Here is a 20,206-nt window from a genome sequence, read left to right on the forward strand (position 1 = left end):
GACCCCTTCCCTCTTCCTACCTATGTCAACGGTACTAATATATACCACGACCTCTGGCTCCTGTCCCTCCCACCTCAGGATATCTGGGACGCGATCAGAGACATCCCAGATCCCGGCACCAGGGAGGCAGACCACCATCCGAGACTCCCGTCTGCCTCCCCAAAAACACCTGTCCGACCCCCTTACTGTTGAGTCCCCGATTAATACTGCCTTCCTCCTCCTTTCCTTAGCCCTCTGAGTTACAGGGCCAGACTCTGCTCCAGAGACACGGCCACTGCTGCTTCCCCCAGGTGGGCTGTCCCCCCCAGGTGGGCTGTTCCCCCCAGCAGTATTCAGGGAGTACTTATTGTGAAGGACCACATCCACCGGGGTGCTCTCAATCACCCGAGCTTTCCCCTTCCTGGACGTTACCCTCTTGTCTGCCTCCCATGGCCCCGGTGTGACCACCTGCTGATAGCTCCTGTCTATCACCTCCTCATTTTCCCTAACCAGACGAAGATCCTCGAGCTGCAGTTCTAGTTCTCTAACATGGTCCCTTAAGAACCGCAGCTCGACACACCCATCACAGATATGGACGTCCGGGAGGCCACATCCTACATTGGGAACAACAGACTGGCCTCACACTCATAATTTCCCTTCTTATTTCAAGGAACACAGAGAAACGTACTTAAGAATTAAACTTACCCCGTCTCGCCCTTTCCGCCTAAGCCCTTAGAGCCAAAGCCCTTTTGATGGCAACAGTACTTATAGATTTTCTAATCTATAAAATTCCAATAATTTTATCACACAATGCGCTGTTGCTCCAGGGTTTCTCTGAAAGTGACAGCAAACTGGTTCTCACAGATCTTGCTTCATCCACACTCTGTTTGCTTTGAGATCTTATCAGCCATCACCTCCACACAATTGTTAATGTTTTCATAGAAATCATCATAGAAACCCTACAGTGCAGAAGGAGGCCATTCGGCCCACAATCCCACCCAGGCCCTATCCCCACATATTTACCCGCTAATCCCTCTAACCTACGCATCACAGGACTCTAAGGGGCAATTTTTAACCTGGCCAATCAACCTAACCCGCACATCTTTGGACTGTGGGAGGAAACCGGAGCACCCGGAGGAAACCCACGCAGACACGAGGAGAATGTGCGAACTCCACACAGACAGTGACCCGAGCCGGGAATCGAACCCGGGACCCTGGAGCTGTGAAGCAGCAGTGCTAACCACTGTGCTACCGTACCGTTTTCCTAAATGTATTTTCCCCTTAGATCTTCGCATCTATTGTTTCCAACAACCCTCTAGACGTTCCCTTTTCCCAGAATTGATCATCCCTTTTATTTTAAAAGTAAACTTACTCTATCTTTGCTTCATCTATTTATAATCCTCCAATTGTATATGTTCCCCTTTGAAACTTCAAACCACTTCTTGATTTGTCATTTGTAAATACTTGTTGAAGTTCTTTTGGTTTCCTCTATTCATCACCCCAATAAACCAGCTACCATCACACCTTTGTTACTGATGTTTGACATTTCCAGTCTTTTGGTCACTTTTCCAGTTAAACCAATCACACCCCCACAAGCTTGTTTCCTGTATATGAGAATATGACAAGGTACTAGAAACAAAAAAAACACATTTCCCTGACAATGACACAAATTCATGATGCTCGTTTGGAGAGCTGGTGCAGATGCGATGGGCTAAATGGCCTCCTTCTGTGCTGTAACACTTCTGTGATTCTGTGAATACCACTAACAAATCTTCCCTCAATCTTAACTTCTCTCCATTCCAACTTCTCCAATCTATCTATATAACCCTTGGATGCTTTCAGCGGGGCATCCTGAAGAGGTGATAAGGCAGAGGTCATCGTACATGTCGGTACCAATGACATAGGTAGAAAGAGGGATGAGGACTTATATCAAGAATTTAGGGAGCTAGGCAGTAGGCTAAAGAGCAGAACCTCTTGAGTAATAATCTCTGGATTACTCCCACGTGCCAGCGAGCACAGAAATAAGAGGATAGTGCAAATGAATGTGTGCCTCAAGAGTTGGTGCAGGCAGGAGGATTTTAGATTCCTGGATCACTGGCACCATTTCTGGTGAAGGTGGGACCAGTACAAGCAGGACGGTCTACATCCGAACCAGAGCGGGACTAGCATCCTTGTGGATGGGTTTGCTTGTGCTGTTGGGAGGAGCTTAAACAAATTTGGCAGGAGGAGGGGACACAGACTGTTAGCAGAATAAGGATGCCGCATCATACAGTAAAACAAACAAGTCAGAGGAAAAATCAGTTTCAAGGGAGTAAAGCAAGTCAGGATGACCGCTACTTTAATGCCAGGAGTATTGCAGGTAAAACAGATGAGTTAAGGGGGGTGGGGGGATGTGCTAGACACATGGAATTGTGATATAGTAGCCATCGCAGAGACATGATTGAAGGAGGGGCAGGATTGGTAACTCAACATCCTGGGATATAGAAACTTCAGGCAAGACAGAGGGGGTAAAAGAGGAGGAGGCATTGCATTATTAGTTAAAGAGTCAGTTTGCAGTAAAGAGCGATGATATCTTGGAGGAGGCATCAAATGAAGCTTTATGGGTAGAGTTTAGTAATATAAAAGGGGCAGCCGCATTGCTAAGTGTTTATTTAAGATCCCCAGATAGTCAGCGAGAAATTGAGGAGCAAATATATGCTCAATTCGCGAAGGTGTGTAAAAATAATAACAATAGGGTAATTATAGTAGGTGATTTCAACTTTCCCAACATTAACTGATGTAGACATAGTGTCAAGTGTTTGATTGGAGTGGATGTCTTGAAATGTGCACAGGAGAACTTTATAGGCCAATATGCAGAGTATCCAATAAGGGAAGGAGCTGTGCTGGACCTAATTCTGGGGAATGAAGCTGGACCGGTGATTGAGGTGGTGGTGGGGGGGCATTTTAGTGATAGCGATCACAAAATGGTACAATTTAAGCTTGTTATGGACAAAGAAATAGACAAGTTGCAAAAAAATGTTATGGATTGGGAGAGAGTGGAGTTTAATAAAATAAGGATCTGGCCAAGATAGACTGGGAACAGGTACTAGTGGGGTACAGAAGAGCAGTGTGGTGGGGTGTGGGGGAGTTCAAAAAGGAAATGGGAAGGGTACAAGCGCAGCACGTTCACTCTCCGGTGATAGGCAGGAATAACAAGCCCAGAGATCTATTGATGACCAGAGATAATCAGGATAAGATGAGGAGGAAAAAAAAAGGCTTTCAGCAGGTTACAGGGGGAGCAAATCAGTGGAGGCATTAGTGAAGTACTAAAAGGGCAGTGTGGAGCTTGAGAAAGCAATTAGAAAAGTAAAGAGGGGATATGAGAAAGCTCTGGCTAGTAGAAGTAGAGAAAATTCCCAAGATATTCTATAAGTATATCAATGAGAAGAGGATAACCAGGGAAAGAAATTCGGTCCCATTAGGGACCAAGGGTGTGGATGGAGCCAGAGGACATTGGTAGAGTGTTTCATGAATACTTCACATCTGTCTTCACCCAAGAGAATGAGGATGAAGCTGTGGAACTTGAGAGGTTCTTGAGCAAATTGACATAGGGAATGAGACAGTATTGGAGGTGTTGTTTGGTTTAAAAATGGACAAATCTCCAGGTCTGGATGAAATGTGTCCCAGGCTGCGGTTGGAGGCAAGGGAGGAGATTGCAGCGGTTCTGACCCAAATTTTTAATTGCTCTCTGGCCATGGGGGAGGTACAGTAAGAAGTCTCACAACACCAGGTTAAAGTCCAACAGGTTTATTTGGTAGCACAAGCCACAAGCTTTCGGCGCACTGGCCCTTCATCAGGTCAGTGGGAGTTGTGTTCACAAACAGGACATATATAGACACAAACTCAATTTACAAGATAATGGTTGGAATGCGAGTCTTTACAGGTAATCAAGTCTTAAAGGTACAGACAATGTGAGTGGAGAGAGGGTTAAGCACAGGTTAAAGAGATGTGTATTGTCTCCAGCCAGGACAGTTAGTGAGATTTTGCAAGCCCAGGCAAGTCATGGGGGTTACAGATCCTGGTTGAGGCCATTCTCATGTGTGTGGAACTTGGCTATTATTTCTGCTCAGCGACTCTGCATTGTCATGTGTCATGAAGGCCGCCTTGGAGAATGCTTACCCGAAGATCAGAGGCTGAATGCCCGTGACTGCTGAAGTGTTCCCCAACAGGAAGAGAACACTTCTGCCTGGTGATTGTCGAGCGGTGTTCATTCATCCGTTGTCGTAGCGTCTGCATGGTCTCCACAATGTACCATGCCTCGGGACATCCTTTCCTGCAGCGTATCAGGTAGACAACGTTGGCCGAGTATGTACCCTGTACCCGGAGCGGAGAAGCCACGACATCTTCTCCAGAGCCTTCAACATGTCATCGATGAAGACGAACATCTCGCCAAGGCCATCCCCACACCCCGACTTCTTGCCTTCAAACAACCGCACAACCTCAAACAGACCATTGTCCGCAGCAAACTACCCAGCCTTCAGGAGAACAGTGACCACGACACCACACAACCCTGCCACAGCAACCTCTGCAAGACGTGCTGGATCATCGACACGGATGCCATCATCTCACGTGAGAACACCATCCACCAGATACACGGTACATACTCTTGTAACTCAGCCAACGTTGTCTACCTGATACACTGCAGGAAAGGATGTCCCGAGGCATGGTACATTGGGGAGACCATGCAGACGCTATGACAACGGATGAATGAACACCGCTCGACAATCACCAGGCAGGCGTGTTCTCTTCTTGTTCGGGAACACTTCAGCAGTCACGGGCATTCAGCCTCTGATCTTTGGGTAAGTGTTCTCCAAGGCGGCCTTCACGACACACGACAACACAGAGTCGCTGAGCAGAAACTGACAGCCAAGTTCCGCACACATGAGGACGGCCTCAACCGGGATCTTGGGTTCATGTCACACTAGCTGTAACCCCCATGACTTGCCTGGGCTTGCAAAATCTCACTAACTGGAGACAATACACATCTCTTTAACCTGTACTTAACCCTCTCTCCACTCACATTGTCTGTACCTTTAAGACTTGATTACCTGTAAAGACTCGCATTCCAACCATTATTTTGTGAATTGAGTTTGTGTCTATATATGCTCTGTTTGTGAACACAACTCCCACTGACCTGATGAAGGGGCAGTGCTCCGAAAGCTTGTGGCTTGTGCTACCAAATAAACCTGTTGGACTTTAACCTGGTGTCGTAAGACTTCTTACTGTGCTTACCCCAGTCCAACACCGGCATCTCCACCTCATGGGGAGGTGCCAGAGGACTGGAGAACTGCTAATGTGGTTCCGCTATTTAAGAAGAGTTATAGAGATAATGTTTATAGAATTTTTATAGAATCCTACAGTGCAGAAGGAGGCCATTTGGCTCATTGAGTCTGCACCAACCACAATCCTACCGAGGCCCTATCCCCATAAACCCATGCATTTATCCTAGCTAGTCCCCCTGACACTAAGTGGCAATTTAGCATGGCCAATCCACCTAACCCCCCACATCTTTGGCATGAGACAGGGAACTACAGACCAGTGAGTCTCACGTCAATGGTAGGGAAACTGTTGAGAAAATTCTGAAGGAGAGATCTATCTCCACTTGGAGAGGCAAGGCTTGATCAGGAATAGTCAGCATTGCTTTGTCAGAATAGTCAGCATGGCTTTGTCAGAAGGAGGTCATGCCTAACAAATTTGATTGAATTTTTTGAGGAGGTGATCAAATGTGTAGACGAGGGTGGCGCAGTTGATGTAGTTTATATGGATTTCAGCAGTGCCTTTGACAAGGTTCCACATAGAGATTTATAAAGAAGGTAAATGCACATGGGATACAGGGTAATTTGATAAAGTGGATTCAAAATTTGCTTAGTTGTAGGAGACAGAAGGTGATGTCAGAAGGCTGCTTTGGTGACTGGAAGCTAGTGTCCAGTGATGTACCACAGGGATCTGTGCTGGATCCCCAATTGTTCGTCATTTATATAAGCAACATAGATGACTATGAGGGGGGTAGGATTAGTAATTTGCAGCTGACACAAAGATTCCAGTAGGAAGATATAGATGGAATGGTCAAATGGGCAGATAAGTGGCAGATGGAATTTAACCCTGAAAAGGATGAGGTGATACCTTTGGAAGGAGTAATTTGACAAGGAAGTATTCAATCAATGGTAGGACACTAGGAAGTTCGGAGCCTTAACCCCTTCTTCAGGTGATAAGGCCCAGGATGCTAAAACCTGAAGAAGGGGCTTAAGGCTCCGAAAGCTAGTGGCTTTTGCTACCAAATAAACCTGTTGGACTTTAACCTGGTGTTAAACTTCTTACTGTGTTTACCCCAGTCCAACGCCGGCATCTCCACATCATGACTTGTAGGAATACCCACAAGGATTTTCAGGATTTTGACCCAGTAACACTGGAGGAACACTGATATATTTCCAAGTCAGGATGGTGAGTGGCTTGGTGGGGAACTTGCAGGTGGGGAGGTGTGTAATGATTCAATTTGGGAGGACTATAATGGAAAGACTATAAATTTGAAAAGTGCTGTTGAGCAGAGAGACCTTGGTGTCCTTATATTGTTACAAATCCTCCAAGGTGACAAAGCAAGGTAGTTCTTGGAACATCTTGCTCAATAGCTGTTGGCTGGAGACCATGAGCAAATATACTCAACGACAGGGAACCCTTTATATGAGAGATGAATAACGTTTGTATTTATCAGATGATTAGATGTTATGTCATCAGGCATCATATAGTCAGACAGTATGTAGTCAGAATGCCTGACTCCAAGCAGTGTTGGACACCCTAACCAAAACTCACATGGGTCAGCCCCAGATTGGATATCGAATTCAGGATTTGAACTGCAACACCCTGTGAATGGAGCTGGTAGATGAGACAAGGATGGCAGCCCTGCCCTTGTTTGTGGGTTTGTTGCAATGAGAGAGGTGTCAAGGAGCAGGTCTGCACCTTGTTGCTATTGCACACTGCTCCCATTCTCAGTCAGCCTGGAGTGAACAGTGGCGGTAGGAGATGGCGGTTTGAAATCTTGGCCGTGATTTTCCCATCGCGACCCGCAACCTTTCTGGCGAGTTGCGGTGGGAGATGTGCGCCGCCGGCCTTGTACCGGGATTTGCGCATGTGACAGGATCGCATGCGCATCTCCCAGAGCCGGTGAACAGTCACCGGTCAGACCACGCTGGAAACCATAGTCATAGAGGTTTACAGCATGGAAACAGGCCCTTCGGCCCAACTTGTCCATGCCGTCCTTTTTTTTAAAAACTACCAAGCTAGTCCCAATTGCCCACATTTGGCCCATATCCCTCTATACCCATCTTACCCATATAACTATCTAAATGCTTTTTAAAAGACAAAATTGTACCCGCCTTTACAGCGGGAAGGCAGGTAGGTAATTTGAATCTTTTTAAAATATGTTTTAATATGTTTTAGCGATTCATTATCGGGAACTTTCAGGTCCCGATTGAATCTCCCACCCCGCCAGGAGTACTTCATTCTCGCGGGGTTCAGACTAGCTCCCCACATTCGGAGAACTAGCGGGAGACCACGCCGGAATGAAGGGGGGGGGCAATCTAAGCCCCCTAGGGGTCAGGCGGCGGGGTGGGTGGTGCCCCCTGGGCATGGGCACCCTGGCAGTGCCAGCCTGTGCCCCCTGGTACTGCCCAAGGGACAAAGTGCTCATGCGCCTGGGCGGAGGCCTAGGGGCAATCGGTGGGGTGGGGGGTCCCGCTGCCACTGAATTGGGATCGGTCTGGGATGGAGGGAGGGCAGCGATTGGGGCGGGCTGGGGGGGCGGTCTGCAAGGGGGCCCTGTCTCCTGGGGGGGTCAGCAGGGGGGGGTTTGCCCGGGTGAGGGGGGTGGGGGGATCACCACTGCTGGGGAGGGTGGGGGGGGGGGGGCTGCTGTGCATCGAGGCACTCCGGGACAGGATGGGGGGGTCAGGGCTGGCCCGGGAATTGTTGTGGGGGCCACGATCGGGCCGTGTGAGAGGGCTGGAGGGGCAGCACTGCGGTGATCCCGGGCTGGCCAGCAAACGGGGAATCTGACAGATCGGAGCCACTGCGCATGCGTGGAGTTCCAGAACTGTGAATAGGCCCCGCCCCCCTGGGTTTTTAATGATATTCACGACTGGGACCTCTGCAGTAATGTGGAGATGCCGGTGCTGGACTGGGGTAAGCACAGTAAGAAGTCTCACAACACCAGTCCAACAGGTTTATTTGGCAGCACTAGCTTTCGGAGTCTCAAGTCCCTAAATCAGGTGAGTGGTACACAGAGTGGGGAAATTCAGGTGAGAAGCTGAACTGACAAAACAGTCAGAATTTAGGACAGTTTTCCCGCCAATTCAGTACTTTTGTGAGAATCCCCCCCCCCCCCCCCCCTGTTCTATTCTATATGGTAAGAAGTTTAACAACACCAGGTTAAAGTCCAACAGGTTTATTTGGTAGCAAAAGCCACACAAGCTTTCGAGGCTCTAATGTGCTTAGAGCCTCGAAAGCTTGTGTGGCTTTTGCTACCAAATAAACCTGTTGGACTTTAACCTGGTGTTGTTAAACTTCTTACTGTGTTTACCCCAGTCCAACGCCGGCATCTCCACATCTATTCTATATGATCAGCGATAATCTTCTGGCACCATTCCCTTTTTGCCCCATTCACCCACCAGTAGAAACAGTGGGCCCGATTCTCCCAACAAAATTCTAAGTACTGAATTGGTGGGAAAACTGGTGTAAATCACAATTGTTTCAGTAGGAGTTCAGACTTGAATCTCCCACACTCTGTGCACTGCAGAGGTCACAATCGTGAATATCATTAAAAGCTCGGGGGTCGGGTGGGGGGGGGGAGGTGGGGCCTATTCACGCCAGAGTCTGACAGTTCCGGAACTCTGTGCGTGCGCAGTGGCCCCGAATTGTCAGACTGCAGCTTGCTGGCTGGCTCAATCGCTGGCCAGACCGGGATCCCACACCGCTGCCCCTCACAACACCCCCACGGCCCGATCGCGGCACCCCCCCCCCCCCCATCCATTCGCAGGCCAGCTCCGACACCCCCACCAGCCCTGTCCTGGAGCACCGCAATCTTGGGCAGTGCCGGGGGCACAGGTTGGCACTGCCAGGATGCCCATGCCCGGGGGCACCACCCCCCCCAGCCGCCTGTCCCCCGGGGCCCTGATTGCCCCCCCTTCACTCCAGCGGGGTCTCCCGCTAGGTCCCCGCAAGTGGGAAGCTTCTCTAAACCCCGCCGGAATGAAATATTCCTGGCGGGGTGGGAGATGCTATCGGGCTCGGAGAATTCAGTCCCGTGCCCGATAATAACAAAATAAGATTAAAAACAGATTTAAATCACTGACCTTTCTTCCCGTTGGTTTCCAGCATGGTCCCGATTGCACCTACTCTCCGGCTGTGGGAGACACGCATGCACGGGAACGAATGTGCGAATCCCGCAAAATGGCAGACACGCGCATATCCCAACCTGACACGCCAAAAACACGCGCTTCAGGATGGGCCAATCGGGCCCAGTATTTCATTGTTTACCTGGAATCAAATCCTTAGCATTCATTCCCTGTTTAGTGGTTGTGCTCTCTCTGGGCCAGTCACGATTACCATTTTGTGACCGGTCTGAATTTGTTGCAGATAATGAGGACAATCTTGAGCCTGCGCTCACCGTCTGTGCGAATGGCAGTGGGTGCTCAATATCCGGAAGTTGCAGTTCTCACCGGCAAGATCGCAATTTCGGATCTTCCGCGCCCCTCGCCGGTGACACAATCAGGTTCACACCTGCAACGGGCATGAACCTGCTTTACATTCATTTGAATAGATTTTAATATAATTAATCTGCCACCTCGCCGGATATTCATACTCCACCGTATATTGAGACCATTCTGACATGACGTCACAGCGGCATAGTTTACAACAGGTTCACTTAGATGTGAACCTGTCATGGCGGTCTGCCCTAGAGGCATAAAGGTATGTTTACCCCCTGGTGGCAAGGGACGTGGTCAGGCAGTGCTCTGGCAATGCCCCCTAGCACTATCCCTTGGCACAGATTGACACTGCCAGGATGGCACCCTGCCCATGCCAACCTGGCAGTGCCAACCTGTTCCAAGGGGCAGGTCCCAGCGGGAGCCTCATTGGTGGTGGGATTCTCTTTGATATGCTGGTGGCTGGAAGTGGATGGAGGAGCTGTGGATGCCCGTGAAGGCCTTTGGAGGGTGGGGGGTGGGTCGGGAGAAGGTTGGAAGTCGGTGCCAGTTCAAACTAGGTAGGGTAAGGGAGAAGGGGCTGATGATCGCTAGTGAGTGCCGACTCCGATCGGTTGTGGGGAGCAGAGCCCCTGAGATCTCTGTGGTGGGCTGGGGGTGGGGGGGGAGGAGGTTTACTCAGATTCTGATTGGGGTGCCCTTTAAAGATGGCATCCTGATCTCTGTACAGCTGGGTTGAGGCCCCGCACCCTTATTGACCATGTGAAATACGTCCCCTCAATTTTTTGGCAGTGTCTAGAGAGAAACACGTCGATTTTCTTGCCAGAAACAACACACTGACATTTTTTGGGTACCTCTCTCACATCATTGCACTTCATTCCCAAGTCCACTCTGCAGCCCCCAGGCAAGTCCCACTTCTGCTCATCATCTCTTCCCCAGTACCAATATGCGGACTTTTATTCTTGCCACTCCCAAATTCCGATCTCCGACCCCAAATTAGCTGCCCCCAAGTTTCGGTGCACATTCTAATTCAGCTCAGCCAATTCCAACTTTGTATTTGTGTCCACGTTCTCTCGCAGTTCCCTTTAACAACCCATCCTGTTTCCAGTTAGCCCAAGTGTGAACCGGCTGTCTGTACCAGTGTGGGCTGAGGGTGGTGCTGTTATGTGACATAATGAGGGGATTACGACGGCAGAACAGAATCTGGGCTGTTTGGATGCACTGCACTTGGAGAGTATTGTCCTACTCTGGAATGCTGGACAATGTGCAGCACAGTTATACGGCAGCTCAGATGAAACCCTATTTTGCATTTTATATTGGTTTATTGCCTAACTTGGGGTGGGGGAGGTGGAAGGGATTGCGGGGGTGGGTGCAGTGTGGCACCTCAAATTGGGTCACTCTGATGGGAAAGCCACCCTACCATTGTCATGGCTCCGCTGTCCTGTTTATGCTGAACAGGAGACACAAACCAAATATCTGTAATTGTCCTGTGATTCATTCTCTTTTCATTGTTTAATGAAGTGTGTGAACTTGCACTGAAAAAGTCAACTGGAAATAATTTTGCAAATCTCTCATTTTAGTAACAAAATTATATTAACAGTTCAGATGAAGGACATGCTTCAGCCCATTTATTCTCAATTTCTCAGAATACCAGCTCCTTTTATTGTCTTTGAGGGAGTAATGTTAACCTAACCTGCCCACTGGGAAATTGATTGTATGCTGGTTTTAAACCTACTCAATTTGACTGATTATTGAAGCCAATTTTCTTCTTGGCAAATTACATGAAAATGACTATTATCTGACTGCTATTCAGCATCCTATCCAAAGAGTGGCACTTCTCACAGTCATGATGTGGAGATGCCGGCGTTGGACTGGGGTAAACACAGTAAGAAGTTTAACAACACCAGGTTAAAGTCCAACAGGTTTATTTGGTAGCAAAAGCCACACAAGCTTTCGAGGCTCTGAGCCCCTTCTCACAGTGCCATACCCCTTCAATTCTCCACAAGATTCACCAAGATCATACACCTTAGGCCCCTGTAGGTGCTCGAACTAACAGCCTTTTCAAATAACGGCAGAAACTTGCATCTTAAAAGAGGAAAGAGAGGCAGAAATGTTTAGCGAGGGAATTAAGGACTGCTGGCAGTGCTGTCTAGATGTAGAGAGGAGTTTCCATTCAATACTTCTCTCATTTCGAGGTCTTATCCTTCCTGCTGAGAGGTGAATTTGGACCCTCACCAACACCTCCATCTACTTACTTAGGGAAAATGTCAGAATGGTTCTCTATGTGGGAGACACATCCCGAGAGGCAGGAGGGCAGATCGAGAGGTCCAGGATGCACTGGTGCTGCATAGGAGTGGCAGAGCTATGCCAGACCAAGATACTTCAAGATGCATCGACAGAGGTGATGAAGGACCTCTGCTGTCCCTCGAGTATATAGGCAGAGATTCAGCTACCTTCAGATGACTGAGACACAATGCCAGAGGAAACTCAGGCTCTTAAGAACAACAGTCCTTTATGACATGTTGGTAAGGGAGGTCTCTTCTAATTGTTTTGGTGGTTACCCAAAGCCTGTAGCTGTAAAGGTAGCTATTGTGCAAGAGGATCCTTTCAGGCAGCATGTGGAGACCTCAGTGGCATTACACACCCACTATATCAAGGTTTTCACAGATGCAATGTTTAACAGGGTAGGTAATTCCATTCCATTCTGAGCTCCTGGGCTCAGAGCCAGAATGATGGTGTGCAGAGTGGAGTGCATATCTACAACTATGTCAGACTGATGCTCAGTTTACCCCTCCAGCACAGTCGCCAGTATGTCCACAGGGGAAGTGTGGTGCTCCGGTGGGTGATCACAGTGCACGTGGCCTCTATGGACACTTCCACAGTCTGAGCCAGAGCACACAATTCCTCTGGTATACACACCAAATCTCCACACAGCTCACAATGAATCTCCACCACCTTCTACCTAACAGATAGTTCCAGAGGCTCATCATCCGACTCGGAATCAGTTCCTGGATCACCTTGGACACACCTCCCACTGCCCGAAGCCTACTCCACCACACACTTTGGCAGCAGCACTTAAGACTGTGAAGCGCCCTCACCAGATTGTGCCTGCCCTTGTCGTGATCCACTAAATCGAGGTGCCAGTATCTGCGCTGATACGCAGATGCTGATGACTCTACATTCAGCAAGGGTTCTTCCTCATCCCTGGAGGGAATTGTCAGTCCAGTATCTCTGTCGTATACCACAGGAGAGGCTTCACCTGTGCAGAAAGCACAGCCGAAAGGCCATTAGTTGGTATTAGAACCCGCTCCAGGGGTGCACCTTCCTCATGTGTACACTCCTATAGAATCACCATGAGAAATCCACAGAGGCATGTGCGCTAAGAGCAATGCCCTGTATATTGCCGCCTTGGACCTCAGCATTCTCCAGCCTTCCCTACAGCTGAAGAATAGACATAATGAAGAGTTACTCACCCTGGCCAGTTTCAGGAGATCATTCAGCCTCTTTTAGCACTGCGTCCATATGTGAGGCACTATGCCTACACTGCTAACCTCCACCAGGTTGTCCATGTCACTGAGGGAGGTTTCCTCTTGTCAACTGCTGGCATAAGGTCTTCACATCTGGTAGGCACAGCTTGGAGGAGGGCTCGTAGGGATTTGTCATTGAACATTGGGACTATTCTTGCCTTTCTTTCCTGCCTCTCCCCTCACTCACATTTCTTGGCCATCCATGGAGGAAGACGAGTGGAACGATAGCAGCTCCTCTTATGTTCAGATCTTGAAAACATGTTCATGGTCAAATTGAATACCATCTGTGGTGAGTGGCAAGAAACAGCTTAGAATGTGCACATTTCAGTAAACACATCCACACTTACCTGCAACCAAGCCTGATATTATCTCCTCTGAATAAACTCGATAGATGCAAGGGGAAAGCACCCACTTGGTGGGTAACCTGACACTACCCTGTGCCAGCTAGCCCTTTGAATGAGCGGTCGTGACCTCCTTCTGGGTCACGGCCAACAGCTTCAGATGCCAAACATCCCGTCCTGCAGCACCAATTGGGCGGGCTCTGGAAATACACTCTGTCTTACAACTGGAAACCTGCCCTCAGGCTGCGAATTTTATAATTGCCCTTTTATACGGCATGGTTGGACGGCAGACGGGGGAGTCGGAATGTTGCCCGCTTCCAGGTGTGAGTCCCGTCCACTGTGACTGGGCATATTATTCAGCCACAAGAGGGGTGAAGCCACGGGAGGATTTGAAAGCAAGGTTGATTATACCAAACTTGAGGCATTATGGACCAGGTGCCAGTGCAGTTCAGAAGGCAGGGGTGATGGGTGAATGAGACTTGGAGCAAGTTAAGGTACAGGTGACAAGAGTTTTGAATGATCATGAATATTGGTAGAGTAGAAGAGGAGAACGTTGGAATTGTCAAAGGCACGGAATGAAGGGTTCACCAGCAGGCGAGCTGAGGCAAGATTGGACTTGAGCAATGTTACGGGATAGAAAGTAAGCAGGCAGCCTTAGCGATGGGCTGATGTTTCATTGAAACTCATTTTGGGGTCAAGCCCAACAGCAAGGTTGGGGATGGTCTGGCTCAGCTTCGGAGAGTTGCCAAGGATGGAGACAATTGCCAGAGCTTACAGCAGCTTCAGTCTTTCCTATATTTAGTTGAAGGAAATTTCTGCTCATCCAATATTGGATGTCAGACAATATTGGATGTGTGACAATACAGAGTTAGTGGCGGGGTACAGGGAGAAAGAGCTGAGTGTCCCCAGTGGGTTTTTACAAGAATGGTTTCATGGTCATCATTAGATTTCTAATTCTAGATTTTTATTGAGTTCAAATTTCACCATCTGCCATAGCGGGACATGAACCCAGGTCCCCAAAGCATTACCCTGGATCTCTGGATTACTAGTCCAGTGACAATGTCACTATACCACCTTCCCTCTAAATTGATAGATTTAAAGGGAGTGGGTGGATAAACAGTACCTGAGGAGAGAGAACCGTTAATAATATCAGTTAACATGGGTCCTGAGAGGTTGGATGGTCAATAGTTTGATTGTAGTAGGATTAAGAAACAAATGGAATTGAACTTTATAAGTGCTTCAATTTTGGAACATAAGTGCAAAACACAAATATTCATTCTGCTTTCTTATATTTAAAATGTATATGTCATGACATTCTTTTTAACAAATGTTATAAGCTAGTGCAAATGGGTTTCTTTGAACAGTAAATCAGCATATGGGTCTTTGCAACAAAGGCAACTGACATGTAGTAGCTAATTTTAGGAGCACCCACCTGTTGAACAGTCACTGGGGAATAGAATGAAAAATGCTTCAGAGTAGTTTATCCATATTTTTATTCTGAAATGACACTTTGTAAGTCTAATCTTTGGACATTACAGGAATGTAATGTGTCTTGAAATAATATAAAAGCAGTGCTCTGGGTAATTGTCCCACTCACTATTCGGTTAGTGCTGATCTATCATTGTAGATTTCTAGCATATCCATTGGAGAAATGTTATAGGCTAAGCTTTGAGTCTGTGTCTTAGGTGCTGCTATACATTGCTCACAGCCTGCCATCCAATGAGGTGCACATGTTCTAGGCACATGGTCTCTCTCGTCTGCCGAAAATAACTTCGGACCCAGCATGCTGACAAATGCGACTTGCACCGTGGTGACAGGTTGCCCATTGCTTATTACCACTACCTCACCAACGTCAAGGTTAACTCTCAACCAACCCCCGGGCTGTGAGTTGCTCTTGTCCCAAGGGTCTGCAGGATTGCAGAGCCGTCCCAACTTTCATCTCTCTACTTCTACTGGGTAACTGCCACTGCTAGATTCTCACATCACACCATCCACTGGGCCAGTCTAAAGGTATTGTTTTATTAGTGTTCTGCAGTGTTAATGTATTGAATAGTTCATAGAGATGAATATAGAATTGAAAGTAGCATGCTCTTTGAATCATTACTCACATACAGAATAAACACTTGCCAAGCCTCTGTGCTTCTGTTCAACAGATACAAGCACTGGATTCCAGTGCTGAGAATCTTATTTAAACGTTGTCATTGGGTTTCGTTTGAGCTCAAGTTCAGGACTTGTTGGATGGTGTATTTTTATCTTATTAAGCGACTGAAGCTAATGCTGCTTTGTGTTCTGCCACACATGCCTTAGATATTTCGCTGACGTCATTACTTCTTATAGAATGACCTCTGCCACCTCCGCCCCGCACCCTCCCCCCCTCCTCCCCCCCCCCTCTCCATTCTGAGGTCCATTTCTAAAATTCAGTATCACTACAAAGTAGATTCACAGTTTGAAACAAATTTCAGATGACTCAGGGCCTGCTTTGATTTTTCTATAGTAAAATGATATCACAGCCTATAATTAGATTATTGCTTCGAGAGAAGCTGCTCCTAGAATTAACGTACACAACAGCTGCAGAAAGAGTTCTTCTGGAAGGGCAATGTTTCCTCTGCTGTTTTCTGCTGTTTGAGTGTCAGTAACATGTGGTCAGCTCAGAGCGATCAATGCATCAGTAATATTGACTGGTAGTCTAATAACAGATTCAGTATCACCAAGTTTCATCCCCATTGGCATTCACCAGAAGGGGAAAACACAGTAAAATGGGCAAATAAGAATGCTGGTCCAAACTGTTTCTTTCCTTCTGGGGGAAGAAACGGCACTGAGATAGCCTTCACAAAAATTTCCTTCAAAGGCACTGGATATACACTAAGCTAAATCAGCAGACAGAAGCTATTAGCATTTTAAGCAGACAGATTTTTTTTCACTTATTCATAGGATGAGGGTGTCACTGGCAAGACCAATATTTTATTCACCACCCCTACTTGTCCTTGAGAATGTGGTGGGGAGCTGCCTTCACAACCTGCTGCAGTCTGTGTGGGCTAGGTACATCCACAACCCTGACAGCGAGGGAGCTCCAGGAAAAATGTTTGATTCGGGGTGGACATGTATCTTTTAAAAGTAAATACCAAAAAAGATAAGGTCACCATAGTTTCAGATGACCATAAGCTGCTCTCCCGTTGAGAGGGAGAGCTCACTGGTGATTTAACCTGAGGATCACCACACTACAGGCAAGGAGCAATGTTGAGCCTTCATGAATAACCTCAGCCTGTACAGGAATTGAACCCACGTTGTTGGCGTCGCTCTGCATCACTAACAAGCTATCCAGGCAATTGAGCTAAACTGACCTCAGTGAAATACCACTTTATGAATGAATCATTTTTTTGATTTGATTTATTATTGTCACATGCATGAGTACATAGTGAAAAGTATTGTTTCTTGCATGCTATACAGACAACGCATACCGTTCATAGAGAAGAAAAGGAGTGCAGAATGTAGTGTTACAGTCATAGCTAGGGTGTTGAGAAAGATCAACTTAATGCGAGGTCGGTCCATTCAAAAGTCTGACGGCAGCAGGGATGAAACTGTTCTTGAGATGGTTGGTACGTGACCTCAGACTTTTGTATCTTTTTCCCAATGGAGGAAGGTGGAAGAGAGAGAATGTCCGGGGTGGGGTCCTTAACTACCCTTGCCTCCTTTTCCGAGGCAGCAGGAAGTGTAGACGGAGTCAATGGATGGGAAACCGGTTTGAGTGATGGACTGGGCTTCATTGTTGACCCTTTGTCATTTCTTGTGGTCTTGGGCAGAGCAGGAACCATACCAAGCTGTGATACAACCAGAAAGAATGCTTTCTATGGTGCATCTGTAAAGGTTGGTGAGAGTCGTAGCTGATATGCCAAATTTCCTTAGTCTTCTGAGAAAATAGAGGCATTGGTGGGCTTTCTTAGCTATAGTGTCGGCATGGGGGGACCAGGACAGGTTGTTGGTGATCTGGACACCTAAAAACTTGAAGCTCTCTACCCTTTCTACTTCGTCCCCAATGATGTAGACAGGGGCATTGATGCACTATCAATCGAGCCGAGACTAGTTGTGAGCAAGACAAATAGGCTTTTATTAGCAAGAACTTGGAGCCATCCCTGTCGGTGATCTGGTCTGAACTGAGAGCAAGGGGGAGGAGCCACCGCCTTTATACCCGGACCAGGGGGAGGAGACTTGGGCGGAACCGACAGGGATGTGCCACATATACAGGTACTGAGAAATACTAACTACGGTGGTTAACCACTACAGATGACATATAACAGTGGTTTACCACATTCACCCCCTGTTTAAAAGAAAGTCCGTCGGGGGTGAGGCAGAGTGAACAATAGTTACAATATTTACAGATTGAGTCTATCCGGGGGCTTGCTCCGCTGCTGCGATCTCTGTAGTGCCGGTTCCGACGTGGTTTCAGGTCGCAGTGTCGTTTCGGGCGCCGGAACGTAGCTGTCATCCGTGTTTTCATCTGCCCATCGGGTGCGTGGTGACTACTCCTGGGGCTCAGGCGAGCTGTACATGGGGCGAGAGGAGTGAGTAGTGATTCTGACATGGTAGGGACAAAGTTGGGGGTGAGGGGTTGGGGGCTATAGGGATCCCTGAGTCACCTGCGGGCGTTAGGTCACAGATAGATACCGTGTCCTCCCGCCCGTCGGGGTACAGAACATAGGCGTACTGGGGGTTGGTGTGGAGGAGTTGTACCCTCTCGACCAGGGGGTCAGACTTACGGGTCCTGGCATGCTTCCGAAGCAGGACAGGGCCCGGGTATGCCAGCCACGACGGTAGTGAAGTCCCTGAGGAAGACTTCCTGGGGAACACGAACATCCGTTCGTGGGGGGTGGCATTGGTCGCTGTGCAAAGGAGGGACCTAATGGAGTGTAGTGCCTCCAGTAGGACCTCTTGCCAGCAGGTGACTGGAAGGCCTTTAGACCGTAGTGCTAGTAAAACGGTCTTCCAGACAGTGGCGTTCTCTCTCTCCACCTGTCCGTTACCCCGGGGGTTGTAACTGGTAGTCCTACTTGAGGCTATGCCTTTAGAGAGCAGGTACTGTCGCAGTTCCTCACCCATGAAGGAGGATTCCCGGTCGCTATGGATATAGCTGGGGTAACCAAACAGAGCGAAGAGGCCGTGCAGGGCCCTAATGACTGTGGCCAAGGACATATCTGGGCAGGGAATCGCAACGGGGAAACGTGAGTACTCGTCAATGAAATTGAGGAAGTATATGTTGCGATCAGATGAGGGGAGGGGGCCTTTGAAGTCGATGCTGAGGCGTTCAAAGGGGCGGGTGTGCCCTGTCTGGTCGGTAGAAGTGCGGCTTGCATTCCGCACAGACCTGGCAATTCTGAGTTACGGATCTGACATCCTCAACTGAGTAGGGCAGGTTTCGGGCTCTAATAAAGTGGAAAAACCTGGTGACCCCCGGATGGCAGAGGTCGTTGTGGAGAGCCTGTAACCGGTCCACCTGTGCACTGGCGAATGTTCCATGGGACAGGGCGTCAGGTGGCTCATTGAGCTTCCCGGGCCGATACAAGATATCGTAATTGTAGGTGGAGAGTTCGATCCTCCACCGTAATATCTTGTCGACCTTGATCTTGCCCCGCTGCGTGTTGTTGAACATGAAGGCAACGGATCGTTGGTCCGTGAGTAAGGTGAACCGTTTACCAGCTAAATAGTGGCGCCAGTGCCGTACAGCTTCCACTATTGATAGATAGATAGATACCCTACAGTACAGAAAGAGGCCCTTCGGCCCATCGAGTCTGCACCGACCACAATCCCACCCAGGCCCTATCCCCACATCCCATCCACTAATCCCTCTAACCTAGACATCTCAGGACTCGAAGGGGCAATTTTAGCATGGCCAATCAACCTAACCTGCACATCTTTGGACGGTGGGAGGAAACCGGCGCACCCGGAGGAAACCCACGCAGACACGAGGAGAATGTGCAAACTCCACACAGACAGTGACCCAAGCCGGGAATCGAACCCAGGTCCCTGGAGCTGTGAAGCAGCAGTGCTAACCACTGTGCTTACCGTGACTTGGGCCTCTTTCTCGACAGAGGAGTGTCGAGTTTCGGGGCCCTGGCAGATTCGTGAAAAGAAGGCCACGGGTCTGCCCGCCTGGTTAAGGGTGGCGGCTAGGGTGAAATCAGATGCATCGCTCTCCACGTGGAACGGGATGGATTTGTCTATAGCGTGCATCGTGGCCTTCGCGATGTCAGCTTTGATGCGGTTGAAGGCCAGACGGGCCTCCGCCGTCAAGGGAAAAAGGGTGGATTTTATGAGTGGATGGGCTTTATCCGCATAGTTGGGGACCCACTGTGCATAGTATGAGAAGAAGCCCAGGCATCTTCTCAGTGCTTTGAGGCTAGTGGGGAGGGGAAGTTCCAGGAGGGGACGTATACGGTCGGGATCGGGGCCGAGGACCCCATTCTCCATTACGTACCCGAGGATGGCGAGGCGGTGTGTACTGAATACACACTTCTCCTTATTGTAAGTCAGGTTAAGCCGTGTGCAGGAATCTGTGGAGGTTGGCATCGTGGTCCTGCTGATCATGGCCGCAGATGGTGACGTTATCCAGGTACGGGAAGGTAGCCCGCAG

At 48.6% G+C, this 20,206-nt stretch overlaps 1 protein-coding gene across 11 annotated transcripts in view; it reads left to right on the top strand.

The window, feature by feature from the left end:
• mypn (myopalladin) overlaps positions 1-20,206 on the top strand; it is a 268,796-nt gene that overhangs the window by 9,796 nt on the left and 238,794 nt on the right. For 3 of the 11 annotated variants that reach the window (XM_078223666.1, XM_078223671.1, XM_078223676.1), the window contains exon 1: positions 15,396-15,591. The exons of 7 other annotated variants lie outside the window; for them this stretch is intronic. The gene's annotated coding sequence lies outside the window, so the exon portion shown is untranslated. Of the gene's footprint in view, positions 1-15,395; positions 15,592-18,068; positions 18,088-20,206 lie in introns of those variants that run through there. One more of the 11 variants, XM_078223669.1, reaches the window with a different exon arrangement.

This window comes from Mustelus asterias, chromosome 11 (assembly GCF_964213995.1).
Source record: "Mustelus asterias chromosome 11, sMusAst1.hap1.1, whole genome shotgun sequence".
In the NCBI taxonomy this organism is placed as follows: domain Eukaryota; kingdom Metazoa; phylum Chordata; class Chondrichthyes; order Carcharhiniformes; family Triakidae; genus Mustelus; species Mustelus asterias.